We start from the raw sequence: 12949 nt of genomic DNA on the forward strand, positions 1-12949 counted from the left end.
GCCAATTTGAAAAAAAATCGAGTCAACACACTTTCGGAATCTCCGGGAGGATGAAATTTAATTCGTGCCTCGTTTTGGATCACAGTGCACTGGGTTAAGGTGCTTTATATGTTGGCATAAACAAGGTAAGTGACACATTCCTGTCCCCGTTTTGGCGTTTGTCGTGGTTGTACGCTCACTTAGCACGGTTCAGAGGCTTTTAACTCGCGTTTCAGTGCGGAATACGCACTCGCCAAGAGCCCTGACACGTGCCCAGAGGGCGCCGTACCAAAGGGAAACTACTTATGGTAAAACGAATTAATATACTATATCACCAGGTAACTGAAAAAAACTTACCTGACTGTAGCAGTGGTAGTGGCTATGGGGTGCGCAGCAAGCGCGCTATTTCTCAGGCCAATAGGTTGGTTTGGTGGTTGCTTTTCCTTTTTGCGTGCGTTCCTTCTAGATGTTGCTTATCTTTTAGGACACCTGCTTCCCATCTAACGCTTGACAAACTAACGCGGTTGCCCTCGCTCGCGACGACTGCACTCTCCCTAAAATTGGTTAAAGTTGCGAATTTTCTGCTCTTTGCGATGCAGAAAACTACTTCTCGCTTTTATCAGAGATTTTTTTTTACTATTTTCTAGAAAATAAATGGAGTAAATGAACACAACTAAACATGATTTATAAATTTTTTGTACATTTGTGTTGCACTAATTGAATATTTCCGCGAAATTGTATATTTAATCACACGCGGCACTTCTTACTTCTCACTTTTCCTTTTCTTTGAAACTCATGTGCAAATGGTCGCTATGGTGTTGCCATCGGGTTTTTATACCCTTGCACTGCGGAAATATTCCATTTGGAAGAATAACGGGCACTGCGTCTTTTGGACTAGTTCCATTACCCTTCCAACTGGAATTTGCCGCAGTGCAAGGAGGAATGTCAAAAAATAATGTTCGCGTGGTCCGGGGTTACCATGACCCAGTTACACTGAGCCGAACCGGTTGGTAAGCAGCCCTTCACCAGCTTTACCTCCTCACTGGCCGTCTTCACACGATAAAACTTATTGTTTTTCAGCCATCTGTTGGGTTGCTAGATACAGGTTATATCAGGGCGATATTTGTGCGGGCTTTTATATCTTGACATCCGCTTTTTGGAAGTATTTTTACCGGGCTTAACCGCAAAAAAGGTCTCTGAAAATGGCTAGAATACAAATTTGACATTTTCGTGGTGAATACGAACGTCAAAATTTTGTCTAGCTCATGGAGCTAGGTAAAACTTGACAGCTTCTAAGTGTAATCAGCCTTATCATGAGTTTCATTTTCCCCGAACCGGTTCACTTTTGGTTTCCATGTAATTACTATGGGCGGATGAACAATTATCAGGCGAAACTCAGGATAAGGCAGAATATTGTCGGTGGTAATAAGGAGTGAAAATCAAAATGGAATCTGATAAAACAAAAAGAACGTACGTTACTTGCAAGTTATAAAATAGATGTAAATTTAACAATTTCAGCAACACACAAAAATAGAGCCTCGCACGAGCGTGTGTTTGGTTTGTTGCATATACCGTATGTCAAAATATGAATAATAATGCCGCCAGAAAATTTTAGTGCAAGGAAAACGTAGCTGTCAAACTAGTAATTTATCGCAACAGATGCCAAGATATAAGCCCTGATATGTATTACTCTCTATATTCTAGCATGTGTGTCAAGATATAAACTCCATCCTGTGAAGACGGGCAGTTACAGACAACTGTCACAAACTATCACCAGCCTCCGCAGGAAACCGTTTATTAACCAAAAAAAAGTAGGCAAACAGACCTGCAGGAACCAGTGGCAATCAGCGACCCTGTCCGAAAGGAACACAGCAGTCGCAAAATGGCAGACCTTCCATGCAGTTTTGGTGTTGCCGTACGCTCAGAAAAATTATTAGCTGATGAAATTTATGGCCCGCTACCGGGTGCGCTATACGCTGCAGAATTAGGTATTTATATTTTGTGCGGCCAACAGTAACCCATAACAAACAGGAATTTGTCTCCGTTTTCAATCTGTCCACGGCAGATTTTTTATTTTCGGCTCGAATACGGAAAAGACAAGCAAAACGCAAGAAAAGCGGCAAATGTAAATTTCTGTGGTTAGTTTGCGCAAGTGGTTGGAAAAATGTTATTTAATTTAGAAAATATATAAATAAAGTTGTAAAATATAGAATATTCAGTGCATGTATAAAATATGGTGGTGCTTGTATGTGAAAGTGTCCATAGCAATAATAAAAAGTGTTTGTAAGTGCAGTGTTTGTCAATAAGGGCCGATTGTCGGTGTCTATGGACAAGTGATCATTATTTTAAACAAAATCAGTGTACATTTATATAAAAATGCATTAGTTTAATAAGAAATCTATGCGTTTATATATGTGTGTACTTATATTTTGTTTTCATCAGGAAATACATTTCAAGAAGTGTGGAAAAAGTAATGTTTCGAGCCATTTGATTGATAAAGTGTGTTTGTGGCCGCATATTAACAAAACTAATGTTCATTATATACAAATTGCATTAGGCTAATATAAAATCAATGCATTTGTATATAAACTTGCATACATTTCGTTTTCATCGGGAAAAAATAAATATTTTCCAATTTTTTGTTCATATTCATGGAAAAAAATAAACACGTAAATTTTAACCATAAGTTGTCTCCGTCTTTCTCACATCCTCCGCCGAAACAAACGCGTAAATGTCAAACATAAGTTGTCTCCGTCTTTCCCACGTCCTCTGTGACGAAATACGCGTGACATATTTACGCACATGCATACGTACATATATATGTACGCTTACAGAAGGCTATACCTAACATGAACATCTTGTAGCTCTATTCTGCTTGTTACCGAATATTTGGAACCAGTAAATTTTTGTTACCAAACATTGTTACCACAATTCTAGGTACCTTGCTAACGTTTTAATTTATCCAGCATTTCAGCTATGAAGTTTTGTAGAAATTCTGTTGTTGCACATTTCATGTGGCAATATTTTGTTACCTGCTTATGAGATGAAAACGAAATTTACCGGTTACAAGAGTTCACAGAATGAGAAAAAGAGTTAAAAAAAGGAAAGGAACTTTATTTTGCGGTAAAAAAATTGGATTACAAAGGCAGAATAGGTTAATGTACGACTTTGTGTTTGAAGCTTTTATGATAGTAAACAATATTTGTGTTATTAACGCAGAATAGGTCTGTATGTATACACTCACTTATACATGCTTCAGAGCTTTGCAATTATCAATAATGCAAAATAATTAAATATTTTGAACTCTTATATACGTCGCTCGAAGTATCTAGAGTCAACTGTAAACAAATCGTAAAAACTCGGTTGACAAAAATTTTAAAATTTATGACCGAAGCTCGTGAAGGCAACCTTGTTGCCACATTACATTAGTTGTTAAACCACTTATGTATGTGATTTTAGAAGTTTTGACTTAAGATCAACATATCATGGGCCATTTAAGCAAACAAATTTGTTTATTTTGTTTTTTTTATTAAACTAAAATCTTAAGCAACTAATTAATAATATGAAAGTTTGAAGTACTGCGATTTAAAAGTTTAGAGAAAAAAATGTCTTAACTCGAGATAAGCTATTTTTGCAAATGTCCTCAGATATTATTGCGGAGTAGCCACTTTTCATTTGGCTGGCTGTGATTTCTTCAATTTAACATTTTAGAATTTTTGTGGCCCTCACGAAGAAGTTGCGCTTGTGGACAAAGCGTTTGCGGGGAGATGTATGACCATTGAATTTATGAATGAATGTGTTTTACCTTGAAAAATATGCGCATGCGTCTATGAATGAAATTTTTATTGTTGTGTTTTAGTCACATATGCGCTTTTACATACATACATATGTATGTACGTACGCATATTTGAATGCATGAGAATGTTTGGAGGGAAATCGCATGAGTATATTTGTACAAATTGGGTAAATTGATTATAAATGTAATTTTTATGGGTAATTTCATTCATAATTACAACTTTACAACTTCCATATTAAACAGGAAGTTTGTAAAGGTCGTGTATAGCGCATGCAACTAATTTACTTATGTAATTTGTTTAAAATTATGAAATAAATTAATCTATGCCAATGCACATGCAAATTGTTAAATGCCTTCGGCAAATAAACAAAAACAGTTGCGGCCATGTTTTTTGTCATTTCATTTCTTTATTTCTATCATCAATCACTTTTTCTCAATGTTCTTTGTCGCCGCGAAACCAAAAGTGCGGCGAATTCATTTACGAAACTTGATGTCAAAATGGACGCGAATTCCTCTTGCAAACCTTCTAGACTCACTCGCCACACTTCAGCGATCTGAAATGGCGTATTAAAGATGATAAAATATAACTTCCGCTTCGATAGATAATCGAAAATAAATAGTGAAGACGCCGATTGGAATGAGTGGAACGTGAGTTTTCAAGTAGTTTTTTTGGCGAAAACTGGTTTTCGTTTGACAGATTTGATACGGACGAAAACACAAGTTTTAGGTCGAAAACCAGCAACGAAAACATGTTTTCGATGTCGGTCAGAATATGTTATTACAAACCTCTTTGGCATTTCTCCTCCTCTACGCAAAAATAATCGATAAAACTAGGTTGGACACCGAAAAGTTCTCTGTTAAACCGAAATTTTTTTATAATTACAGATTAACAAGGGATGAATTTTGTATGGCTAATCTCTTTTTCTAATTACATACTCCGTTTATACGCACGTATTATTTGCAAATAACAATTTGCAAAATGGTAACCTTTGCCGTATAAACGCTGAGTTAATTTTTTATTTGCAAATAACTAAATCACGCAAATAAGTATTTATTAGTGGTACTATTTCCAAATAAGCGCAAGACGCCGCCATTCCTAGGCTTATTTTCTTTTTAGATGGTCATCTTATTGCCTTTTTATAATCAAGACGTTGCCATTTTTAACTTTATTTTCTTTTTCGATGGTCATATTATTGCCTTTTTATAATCAGGCAATATTAAAAAAGAATTTTTCACCATCGAATAAACAGTGAGTTAGGTATTTGCAAATTATTTTTATTTGCAAAAAGCTTACGTATAAACGTAGTAACAGATTAGGGTGTTAAGCTCAAAAATTAGGTTAATCTACTTATATGTAAACCTAGTATAAGCGGCAAAATCAACTGTTTCATTGAACATGGACAAATAAACCCATCGGTATTATGTACTTAACATCAAACGTATCTTGCTCATTGACCTTCACGTTAGTATCTACAGTAATTGCCGTGTTAATAAAAAAAAAATGCCTACTGAAATATTGACATTTTGTCGCTNTTTTCTAATTACATACTCCGTTTATACGCACGTATTATTTGCAAATAACAATTTGCAAAATGGTAACCTTTGCCGTATAAACGCTGAGTTAATTTTTTATTTGCAAATAACTAAATCACGCAAATAAGTATTTATTAGTGGTACTATTTCCAAATAAGCGCAAGACGCCGCCATTCCTAGGTTTATTTTCTTTTTAGATGGTCATCCTATTGCCTTTTTATAATCAAGACGTTGCCATTTTTAACTTTATTTTCTTTTTCGATGGTCATATTATTGTCGTTTTATAATCAGGCTAACAGTGAGTTAGGTATTTGCAAATTATTTTTATTTGCAAAAAGCTTACGTATAATCGTAGTAACAGATTAGGGTGTTAAGCTCGAAAATTAGGATAATCTACTTATATGTAAACCTAGTATAAGCGGCAAAATCAACTGTTTCATTGAACATGGACAAATAACCCCATCGGTATTATGTACTTAACATCAAACGTATCTTGCTCATTGACCTTCACGTTAGTATCTACAGTAATTGCCGTGTTAATAAAAAAAAAATGCCTACTGAAATATTGACATTTTGTCGCTTACGCCCTTGGGCTCGAGATAACTAAATTGGTAATACTCTCAGCGTAAAGAACAAAATATTCCCTAGTTTAAAAAATAGATGAAAATATTAAAATTCTCTTTTATTTGAGACTGAAAGTGAGAATGTATTTGTGAGATTGAAAATTTTAAAACATATTTGTTATGTTAGCAAACTTAAAAAATTTTCAGGCTGCCTCTCAGCGATTTTACCTTCAAATTTTTGTATCATGGAATGTATGTATGTACAATGCACGAAATAAAAATGGCCACGAGTGTGAGTAACGTGTTGCCAGAATACGTTTCAAAATGTGTTGCCAGATGCTCAAATCGTAAGAATATTATAAAGGCGAATATGATAAGTGCAAANACATTCAATTCTAATTACATACTCCGTTTATACGCACGTATTATTTGCAAATAACAATTTGCAAAATGGTAACCTTTGCCGTATAAACGCTGAGTTAATTTTTTATTTGCAAATAACTAAATCACGCAAATAAGTATTTATTAGTGGTACTATTTCCAAATAAGCGCAAGACGCCGCCATTCCTAGGTTTATTTTCTTTTTAGATGGTCATCCTATTGCCTTTTTATAATCAAGACGTTGCCATTTTTAACTTTATTTTCTTTTTCGATGGTCATATTATTGTCGTTTTATAATCAGGCTAACAGTGAGTTAGGTATTTGCAAATTATTTTTATTTGCAAAAAGCTTACGTATAATCGTAGTAACAGATTAGGGTGTTAAGCTCGAAAATTAGGATAATCTACTTATATGTAAACCTAGTATAAGCGGCAAAATCAACTGTTTCATTGAACATGGACAAATAACCCCATCGGTATTATGTACTTAACATCAAACGTATCTTGCTCATTGACCTTCACGTTAGTATCTACAGTAATTGCCGTGTTAATAAAAAAAAAATGCCTACTGAAATATTGACATTTTGTCGCTTACGCCCTTGGGCTCGAGATAACTAAATTCGTAATACTCTCAGCGTAAAGAACAAAATATTCCCTAGTTTAAAAAATAGATGAAAATATTAAAATTCTCTTTTATTTGAGACTGAAAGTGAGAATGTATTTGTGAGATTGAAAATTTTAAAACATATTTGTTATGTTAGCAAACTTAAAAAATTTTCAGGCTGCCTCTCAGCGATTTTACCTTCAAATTTTTGTATCATGGAATGTATGTATGTACAATGCACGAAATAAAAATGGCCACGAGTGTGAGTAACGTGTTGCCAGAATACGTTTCAAAATGTGTTGCCAGATGCTCAAATCGTAAGAATATTATAAAGGCGAATATGATAAGTGCAAATTTATAATGTGCTTAATAGCTAAAATGTTTATTATATACTCAGAATCATCCTTTTTGTGTTGCCATGTCAAGTGTATAAAACACCTTTTGACATCGTAGTAGTTTTGACGCAAAACTCTGCGTAGGCGGCCTTTGGCCGCGCTTAGGGATTATAACCCTTCCTACGCAGAATTCTGTTTTTTTGTGTGCATTGTCAAGTATATAAAACACCTTCTGATACCATAGTATTTTTGAGGCCAGAACTCTTTCTGCGTAGCCGGCCATTGGCCGCGCTTAGGGATTTTAACCCTTACTACGCAGAATTCTCCTTTTTGTGTTGCCTTCTCAAGAGTATAAAGCACCTTTTGAGATCGTAGTATTTTTGACGCAAAACTCTTTCTTACATTATCTGCACACGTAATACTCACAATTGCTATCACACTCATAATAAAATAGCACTTATCATACTCGCCTTTATAATATTCTTACGCTTGAAACATCTGCAAGACATTTTGGAACGTATTCTGGCAGCACCTTACTCACGCTTTCGGCTATCTTTCGTTCATTGTTCATACATACATACATACTATTTCGGTTCTCCAATGGGAAGTGAATAAATTCATAAACGTGTTCCTCATTGTTAAACAATGAAATTAATAAAATATAAAATAAATAAACATTCTAAGAGCTTAATTTAGGTGAAATGTGTGTGTTCTGTACATTTGCATTTTTTTGAAATGGTTTGTTATTGTACATTTTGTTAGGTGAAATTTGCAACTTTAACAACTTCTCATAAACTATGAGTTTCCTCGCCGTTCGGTTTTAAGTTTTGTGATGTATACGACCCCGTCTATATCCCCCAAAAAGTAATTTTTTTTCTAGGCGTGGTGCGCTCTCGCGAAGCTAACCGCATCGCTTTCCTGGCAACACGGTATGGGTTGTATGCCCTAAGTGCGGTGAAGGCCGCCTTCGCAGAAGGATGTTCCGCTTCTCTTCTGCGGCAACACAGAAAGGAGAATTCTGCGTAGTAAGGGTTATAATCCCTAAGTGCGGCCGAAGGCCACCTACGCAGAAAGAAGTTCCGCTTCTCTTCTGCGGCAACACAGAAAGAAGAATTTTGCGTTGTAAGGGTTATAATTTTTAAGTGCGGCCGAAGGCCGCTTACGCAGGAAGGAGTTCCGCTTCTCTTCTGCGTCAATATAGAAAGGAGAATTCTGAGTTGTTAAGGTTATAATCCCTAAGTGCGGCCGAAAGCCGTCTACGCAGAAAGGCGTTCTGCTTCTTTTTTGCGGCATCACAGAAAGGGAAATTGTACTTAGTGAGGGGTATAATCCGGAAACGCGGCTGAAGGCCGCCTACTCAGAAAGAATTCTGCGAAAAAATACTGTGGATAGGGAAGCCGGTGCTGGACGGACTAGGGTTGTTTTATGCAAATACTATGTAAAGTGACAATATTTTGTATGTCAAACGAAAGCTTGATTAACTTTTACATATAAAATATAAGGCGATTTAAAAAAATTGGTTTGTTAAGATTTGCTTAATATATATGACATATATGTATATTAGACTGCATCACTCCCCATACAAAAAAAATCGTCACTGTTTTTCCATTGGAATTATAAAATCTATTATATTTTAAGACGTCCACCAAAATATTTCGGAAAAATATTAAGATTTAAGCGAGCTGGACCTATTTGAAGATACCTCCAAAAATGGAGTTTTTTTCTGAATAAAAATAGTTTCTTAAAGATGTTTTTTGAAAAAATCCCCTCAAATGACAAAACGATTTAAGCTTAAAAAGTTTACATAAAAATATTTAAAAAATATATATAAAAAATTTGAACGGAATCGTAATAATGTGGAATACTAACACGCCAACACCAGTGCAAGTGACGTTGTGACATTTACTTTTCGATCTATACCTCTTCCTTCTTTCTTTTTCTCATCAACGGGCTCGGATGTTTTTCGTTGACCTTTTAACGCAGAGTAATTTAGCAATTTTGTAATTACTTTTTGTGACTCAATAAAGCAAGCCTTTTTCAAAGTAATCAACATTTTGGAATCCCTTGCGGTGAACCTAGCTCCGTGCAAATTGGGAAATTTGTGAACTTTAAAAACGTGAGCTACGGCGGCACAACACCGATCTACATATACAACGAGCTGCAAATCTGTTTTACATAACCTCACCAAAATTACGTAATTACCCGCGTGGTCGTTCCAGCGAATGTAATTTATTGCTCAACATGGCACTGGTGAAGGAAGAATCCCTCTCGAAGCTCATTCAAAACTTCGGGGCAAACACGCCCAAAGTCGCGAAAACAAAAAAAACTAAACGCTATCTTATTGCTAGACGGAGTTTTCTGGCCGAGTATTGGACACGGTACCACACTATTTGCGATGAACTTGGAGTTCTGACTGTCACTGATACCAATTCGAAAGCGGTGGGTGACGCGTTATCAGAGGAACATTTTGCGGCTATTGAGACAGGCGTATTGTGAGGCGATGGGTGAACTGAACGACTGCATCGATGAATTGTCAGAACCCACTAATGAAAGTTTAAATCAGTATGCACTGATACGCACAGTTCCAGCCAGTGCGCCATTTACAATGCTGCCTAAAATTTAGCTACCAAAATTTGATGGATAATTCTAAAAGTGGCTCAGTTTCAAGGATATGTTCGGCACATGCAGAATCAACGATGCATCACTGTCCAACGTGCAACGAATGCACTACCTGAAAAGCAGCCTACAGGGTGAGCCTGAAATCAGGCTCAGAAGTCTGCACGTAATAGATTCAAACTTCAAGATTGCGTGGGATATGCTCCTACAGAGATATGACAATACGCGACGTCTAGTCAAGTCATATCTACGCAATATTGTGAAGCATCCAGCAATGACCACTGAGTCCGACATGACTATGCGGAAGCTCTTAGATGCTGATACAGAATCCGTACGTGCACTAGCGCAGCTCGGACGTCCAACGACGCAGTGGGATGATTGGCTAATTTTCCTAATAACCGAAAAACTTGATGATGTCACCGTAAAAGATTGGGAAATGAGCCTCGGACCACCCTGCGAAATGCCTGAGTACGGTGCTTTGGTGGCATTCTTGGAACAGCGCATTCAAGGGTTACAGGCCATGAGTACAGCCAAGTCCAAGCCAAAGGATACGTTACAAAAACCGCAGCACAGTCAAGCGGTGCGAAGCCATCAAACTAATCTTGGTTATGTACTGCCCTGATTTTCGTAAGAAGTCAGCGACAGTAAAACTGGAGCTCGTTCTCAATGCGAAACTTTGCAAAAATTGCTTGAAGGCGGGTCGCTCTCTCAACGAGTGTTCCTCAACTTACACATGCCAAAAGTGCGCGCAAAAACATCATAGGCTATTGCAAGATAGTGTCCCCATACAGCCCAATGTTGTTGCAGCTCATCATGCGCGGTCCGAGTGTTCAGCTCCAACACCAAACGGCACATGCACTCTGACATCTATCCTGTTTGCCACTGCGGTAATTGGAGTTCGCTCGGCCACTGGCCATGCCATCCAAGTCTGTGCGCTGTTGGACAACGGATCACAGGCGTCATTCATCAGCGAATTTGCAGCTCAACAACTACATCTTCGCAGAACCCGTCTCCAAGTACCCATCACCGGGATAGGTGGCTGTACTGTAGGCAAATCCAAGGACGTAGTGCACTTATCGCTGCATTCACTTACAGAGCCTGAGTTCAATACCGATTGCTCGGCCCTGGTACTTCCACGCTTAGGGCACCTAATGCCAATAAAACGGGTCGACCCAACACCGTACGCCGATTTTCTTGGCCTTCCACTAGCAGATCCGAACTTCTTCGAACCAGGATCTATTGATGTCATCATCGGTGCGGATCTCTACGGTCTCCTCTTGCGTGGCGAGATCAAGCGCTCAATCACCAGCGACTCTATTGCACAGAACACTCAGTTGAGATGGGTAGTCTACGGGCGCCTACCCAAAATCTTTGAACGTACAGTGTGCCGTTACCCCTTACTCTAAATCAGACGCGCTCAAGTTATTTGCGTATCAACAAGCTCGTCTTCGCAACGATGCAAAGATGAACGACATGTATGCAGCGTTCATGGCCGAGTACCTTAGCCTNTCCTCTTGCGTGGCAAGATCAAGCGCTCAATCACCAGCGACTCTATTGCACAGAACTCTCAGTTAAGATGGGTAGTCTACGGGCGCCTACCCAAAATCTTTGAACGTACAGTGTGCCGTTACCCCTTACTCTAAATCAGACGCGCTCAAGTTATTTGCGTATCAACAAGCTCGTCTTCGCAACGATGCAAAGATGAACGACATGTATGCAGCGTTCATGGCCGAGTACCTTAGCCTCTGCCATATGGAACCAGTGCCAGCGAGTGGCAACTCACAGCCAGTGTGCTACATACCTCATCACGGCGTTTATAAGGAGTCAAGTTCTACTTCGTACGGTGTTTAACGCATCGAGGAAATACAAGGGAGGCGCTTCGTTAAATAATTATGTTCACATCGGTCCTAAGCTCCAAAGCGACTTGAGCTCAATAATTTTAAAGTGTCGTATGCATCGAATCGGTTTCAAGGCGGACATCTAAAAGTGCTATCGTCAGATTTTAGTCAGCGGGGCTGACGCTGATATGCAACGTATCATCTGGCGTGACGAGCGGGGAAACCCCGCCATATATCGATTGCTGACTGTCACCTACGGCTTAAGTTGCTCGCCCTACCTCACCATAAAGGTTCTACACACACTTGCGACTGATGAAGAGGCGGAATTACCAGAAGATTCAAGGATATTGAAGGAGTCGTTCTATATGGATGACCGCCTGCACGGTGCTGATTCTGTGGAAGATACTATTGACATTCAGCGCCAGCTGCAACAGCTACTGCAGCGCGGAGGGTTCAACTTGCGTAAATGGAGTTCCAACTCCCCTGAATTCAGGCGCCAAGTGTACTCGGTAGAAGGCCATCCAGATCTCTTCTGTAATTTAAACCTTGATCGCCAAACAAAAGCTCTAGGAATCTACTGGTTTTGTGATACCGACAACATTAGTTACAAGGCCAAATGTAACAGCTATCACAGGGAGCATCACAAAGAGGCAGCAACTATCAGATGTGGCTAAAATCTACGATCCTCCTGGTCTGCTAGCCCCTGTTGTAGTGAAAGGCAAGGCTGTCTGCCAACAATTGTGGTTATCGGGATGCAATTGGGACGATCCCATCCCTGATCCCCTTCAACAAGAATGGCAACGCTTTAGAGAAGAGATACCTGAAATTGAGCATCTAAAAGTGCCCATATAGATTGGAGCTGAGCTCAACGTACGCAATTACCAGCTGCACGTTTTCTCCGACGCATCGACTATCGCTTATGCCGCTGTCGCATACTTTCATGTGGAGGATTCAGATAACAACATCAAAATATCGGTCCTCACTGACAAAACCAAGGTTGCGCCGCTGAAAAAAATCCCCATCCCTTGTTTGGAGCTAAACGGTGCTCTTCTTGCAGCAAAAGTAGCCGCTTAAGTCCTATCAACAATAAAACTACCAGCAATACAAACGTACTGTTGGTCTGACTCTAAAACCACTCTCAGCTGGATCCGGTCATGTCCTGGTCAGCACAAACAATATGTCATCAACCGGGTGCCTCAAATCCAAGAGCTTACAGAAGTTGACTCTTGGAAGTATGTACCTACTGCAACCAACCCAGCCGACTTCGCGTCCCGGGGAGTTTCCCCATCTCAGCTCACCGAATTG

Source organism: Rhagoletis zephyria, unplaced genomic scaffold (genome assembly GCF_001687245.7).
Source record: "Rhagoletis zephyria isolate East Lansing unplaced genomic scaffold, Rhagoletis_zephyria_1.1 Rzeph_scaffold_03374, whole genome shotgun sequence".
Lineage (NCBI taxonomy): Eukaryota > Metazoa > Arthropoda > Insecta > Diptera > Tephritidae > Rhagoletis > Rhagoletis zephyria.